Raw genomic sequence first — 5508 nt, forward strand, 5'->3', positions numbered from 1 at the left:
GACTTTGAGATGAACAGCTGGTGACTTCTGATCCATAAAAACAAATTTAATCAGTGTTCATAAACCTTTAAAAACATATCACATTTCTGTACAAGAATCAATTTTAATTAGTCAGAGGTTTCACACATCTCCACTTGTTTAACAAAACTGTATTAATAACATTTACTGCACCTCTTTTAAACTACAATTTTTAAAAGCCTGAGTCCATTCACTAATGATGACATTGTGTCTAAGCAAGAGGTTCTGTTTCATGTATTTGGTTCAAATTTTAAGGAAAAACCAGAACATTTACTTCTGACATCTGGTGCAGTAGGAATGCTCCCAGAAAGACCTGCAATGAGCTTATCACTAAGAGCAAGACTTAGGCAGAAGAGGCTCTCAGAGATCATGGTTTATTATTTTTCTCCTGCTTGTTTTCCCTCACAGCTGTCTGGGCTGCTGCCTTCATTTCTGCCTCCCATCTTTCAGTGGACGTGAACCAACACGCTTGGGACAGTTTTTCCCCAGCAGTACTAAACAACTGTGACTTGTCTGAAAGTCCCAACCCCAGCCCTATTTTCTGTTCACACGGCATTAACACTGAAAGGTGCAATGACGAGCAAGACTGCCTTGTGTCCGGCTTCCTCAGCCCCTCCATCAGTGGGCAGCTGCCCTCACACAGAGCCCAGCGGCTCCGAGTGCCCTGCCCTGCAGGGATGCCCCGGCTGCCGGGGCTTGAGGCTTGTCCTGGCTGCTGTCTGCTTTCGGGTCCCAGGTTAAGCCTCGTGGTGAATCCTCAGCTTGGCAGAAGCAGCACAGGGCCCTTCTCAGTTTCTCTCCCGTGGGTTTCCCGCAGGGCTCGGAGGGAAGGCCGAGGAGGCAGCCGGGGCTCCGGGGCAGCCGCAGGGAGCTGCCGCGGCCCTGTGGGCCCTGTGCCTGCGCCCTCCGGGCTCACACCGGCCTGCCTCAGCCCCTCTGTGCGGGCATGCTGGGCTGCCCCTTCTGCTCGGCCGCTTAAAGCTCCGGCCAGTCAAGGGGGTGATACAATTTACATGACTTGGGGGCTGTGAAATCCTGATGGGATCCTCTCAGCCAGCCTCTCTCCAGCTGGCACTGAAGCACTTCTGAAGATAAATGCGACAATTTTCAAAAGAGCTTGAGGGAGTAGGTGCCTGATCGCCTTGGATTCCTTAGAAAATCCCATTTTTTAAGCTTTTGTAGCATTAATAATGCTACAAAATGTGCATATAATGTGTTCTTTTTTTTTTTTCCTAGAATAAGGCAAGACTTTGTTTACTGAAAATAAACTTCAAAAGCATAGTGTTTTAAGGTATTTTTCTTTTCCTTAATTACAATGCATTTTCCAGTTCTTTTGTAAGTACAGCTATTGATTTGAAAGAGCCTGCATGGAGGCACTCAGTGAAGAGATTGAAAAGATAATCCTATTATGTTCAATCTGATGGCAGGAGTTACTGTAATTTTATTCTTTCTGAGGGGAGGTGTAAGGCTTTTCTATGCATGTGTGGATATCTGGGTGTAAACCACATGCAGTAATTAGATAAAGTCAGCAATAACAAGAAGAGATCCCTATTAAGCATTTCTTGAGCTATTTTTGGTGTGATTATTTGTGAGAAAATTAGAAAGATTCAAACCTTGAAATCTTAGCAAACTACAGACCTATTCCCTCTACAAAGCAAGTAGCAAACCAGAAGATAAGTAAAAAATACAGACTTCTAAGAAAATTACTATGTAGAACTGTCATTCTTGCCACAGGGGAAGTGATTATGACTTGATAAATCTTAATTCCCACTGGATCTTTTAGATTTTATACTCCCTGGGAATTCTTCCTAGCAGCAAGGGCTATTTCTTGCCTTTCCTTTCTCCATTCAGAGATGGTCTCATTTGTGACCTTATTGGACTGACTTCACTATCCTGTGTTTATTAGCACATTTTATTCTGCATTTTTAAAACAAAAGTGAATAATCACTGCAGCAGATCCCAGAAGAATCTGGGGAAATGAGTGAGCAGACCTATAATTACTGATGTTGAATGCTACCTCATTTTCACATTAATTCTGTTGAATAAGTCTCCACGTGGAGGCATAAGATCCTCTTTAGCATTTTGAATCTGATCTATAGTGATGATTTATAGACCATTAGCCAATTGTATTTTTTTTTTCCTGAGTAACATATCAGGAAAACGTCCTAAAAAGTATAAAAAGTGAGAAGTACCATATACTTACGAATTTTTTTCACATTTTAAGAATTTTTCAGTTATTCTCATATTTTCCCCTCCCAGTATCTGGTGATTTTAATGCAGATCCAGAAGAGCACAATGGCTTTTGCTAGGATGTAGGATGCAATGTAAATTATGTAAAAAGAAATGTCAGATTTGTCTGTGGAGCAAGGTCTCATGCAGCCTAGAAAAATTACAAGAATTTGCCCACAACATAATCTGAACATGGCATTTATAAACTGTAGTATTTTTATATCACACTATTATTTGTTTTGGTGTAAGTGTAATTTTCCTTTCTTTGCCCAGGGTACATATGCCAGAAATTATGAAACTACTTATGTGCATATAATGTGTTCTTCCTTTTTTTTTTTTCCCCTAGAATAAAGCAAGACTTTGTTTATTATCCAGAAGTGAACACCTGAAAGACAGGAACAATCAAAGAACAGCAAAACATATTTGTTTTAAATGATAGACAAGGAGATTGATGATTCATAAGAGGAACTGCAAGTGTTGATTTTCCAGAAGGGATGGGAACAATTGATTAAGCTACTGTGCTTTTGAATCAAAAAAGATGCACTGAGCATAAGCAAGTGTCTAGTTCTTGTGCTTTAAACTGCAAACAGGATCACATATCCCACACTGAGCTAACAAGCCTTTACTGTAGGTGTTTTCATTATTACTATTACATTATAGGCAAGCAATTACATTGAGTATAAAACCTTTTTCTACACTTCACTGATTACATTTTTAGTAACAGCTCATGAACAAATTAATCACCTCTTCAGAGAGTGCTCATTAAAAATTGTCTTTTTTAGTGATTCTCTAAGGCTTTTCAAGTTTGTGTAAACAGTGACTGCAGCTCCCACCCTGCTGCTGCTGCCATGGAGTGACAGCTCCAGAGCCCTGCCGGGAGGCTCCTGCCGGGCAGGGCGAGCACAGCTCCGTGGGCTCTGCGCCAGCCCGGGCTCCCCAGGCTGGTCAGAGATGGATGGAGAGTGCCGAGAGTGTTTAGGACAATTATTCCATCAACCCATCTTCTTCCTTTCAAAAACTGAGAGATTTAGATCACTCTTGAGTGTAAGGTCGTATCTGAACCCCATTAAAGGTGTGTTAGCTGCTTGAAGGTGTGTTAGCTGCCTTCCCTGTGCTCATCTGTTTTGAACATAATTGTTCCTTTTGTTTCCACAATTGCTTGTGGTCATGAGGTTCACAATTTAATCCTGTGTTGTTTGAAGAATGAGTTCTTTTTTTTCTTTATTTTTTTCTTTTTATTTTTGATTGAATATCTGTTTCATAATTTTAATGGACAAATCCTATTTCTCATAGTGCATGAAATGGAGAATTCTTGCTTTTCTCAGTGTTAAAAGAGACATAAAAGGAGCTACTTCACTTGCTGTAATCTCTCCATGCAAATAGATGTCATGTATTCAGGTAAACCCAGTGCCTGGAGCTCTGAGCCCCTGCCAGGGCCCTGCCACCTCTTTGCAGAGGCAGCTGAAACCTCCTCAAAACTTTTAGTTAAAGAAGGTGCATTACCAAATGGTATCCAGATGAAATTATTTAACATTAAAAATCCTTATGCAGCTTTTAGGAGAATCACTTACTTGCTAAGTAAAGTGCAACAGCTCCTTGGGAGCCATTCCAGTCTATCAGGTAAATCTGTAATTAGTATCCAGTTGATCTGAAGCGTGGTGCTGTCATTATATTGATACAGACACACACATTAGAAAACATTACTGCCTGGGCTCAGCAGGCAATTCACAAACTAATAACTTAGACAGTTTTTTTTTAAAACCTACTCACTTTTGTTTTATAGTTAAAATATAAAGTCATAATAGCAACAACCTTTTTGATTTTCACTTAAGCATAAAACAGATGAGACATCTGTAATTTTTTCTGTGATTTCTATGCTTTGAAAATAGGCTATTTTTTCTTTTCAAGAAGTGAGATATTTTTCGTTGTTCTTTGTTTTCTAAGCACATAGATTGTGTGGTTAAATTGGCAGCAACAGAAAAAAAAAAAAGAGGAAAGATTGTCAGTGGTTTTTGTGAAAATAAATTTAGTGCAGCCAAATGGAATTCCAGTTCAATTTGTTTGAATCACAGTTTGGTTTTTTAAATGGCAGAGGTCCATACCCCTTAGAAGTAAACAGAAGTCCCATATTTCAGCCTAAAGGTTTAAAATATATATTCATAACTAAGAAGGAAAAAATGATGTGTCAACTTGTATCTACTGTATTTCCATTGCCTTCAATAAAAATTAAGATAAGTACACTGAGGTGGATTTGGCAGCAAAAATGAAATTCAGGCAGAGAATGCTGTGAAGTTTCCATGGACAGGAGCAGATGCACAAATCAAATACTTCGATTAACCTCCCCAGCTGATTAAAAATTATATTGCACTCTAGTAATTCCATCTTCTTCTGACTGGTGGCTTAAGCCTTCATTATTAACTAAGCATCACTTCTTCTTTTTCATACACTGACTGCAGGTTTGGGATATGGAAAGCACAGAGGTCTGATGGTTTATTGTCTGATGCTTAGAAAATGTATACTCTCTGCAGCTCAAATACAGGAAAATGGGTCTCTTGCCATTTTTTCCATGGCCTCAATATACCTCTGTCAGTGGAAGCTTCAGAGAGACTCCTTAATGGGCCAACATCAATAATAAACTATTCTCATTCGCATGACATGTTTGAAAGGAACAATGGGAACAAAGAGTGAATATTACATGGACTATTCCAGTCTGATATATTCTCAAAGAGAACCACAAAAGCTGTGAAGCATTACATACATGCAGGGTTGACTGATTTTCCTTTAAAATCACATTTGAAGGGAAGATTCTTCTTAGAAATAAGCCAAATCAGGCATACTGGTATTCCAGGCCTAAGTAAAATTAGAGATACGAGTGGTTATTGAACAAGAGATAAAGACCAGGCTTGTGGCTAAGGCAGTGGACTGAAACTGGGGAAAACGATGCTTATTTAATTCTCTGTTTCTTTGTAGGCTGGACAAAAATTGTGCAACAGTGTAACTCTTGATTTCAGTTATGAAATATTTTGAAAAAAAATGGAAACAAGTTTGGGTCAACAAAACTATAGGTTTGGCTGACATACACATGTTCTTTTCAGGAAAAAAATGTAAAAATTAAAATAAAGTGTTTACCCAGCTCTGAAATTGAGGGCATTGTCTACATTCAGTCTCTAGAATTTTCATCAAGGTCTTGTATTTTTGTGGGAAACACATGTAACCTCCTCTTCTACTCATCCCTCATCTGTAAAGGGTATTTAAAATTTA

At 39.1% G+C, this 5508-nt stretch overlaps 1 long non-coding RNA gene across 1 annotated transcript; it reads left to right on the forward strand.

The window, feature by feature from the left end:
- The first annotated feature begins 951 nt into the window (after positions 1–951).
- Positions 952–3079, forward strand: LOC135281379 (uncharacterized). The gene is made up of 3 exons (XR_010348036.1): positions 952–1143; positions 1255–1309; positions 2594–3079. It is a non-coding gene; the product is annotated as an uncharacterized LOC135281379 (long non-coding RNA).
- The last annotated feature ends 2429 nt before the right edge of the window (positions 3080–5508 follow it).

The sequence above is a fragment of the Passer domesticus genome, chromosome 15, assembly GCF_036417665.1.
Source record: "Passer domesticus isolate bPasDom1 chromosome 15, bPasDom1.hap1, whole genome shotgun sequence".
Taxonomy (NCBI): domain Eukaryota; kingdom Metazoa; phylum Chordata; class Aves; order Passeriformes; family Passeridae; genus Passer; species Passer domesticus.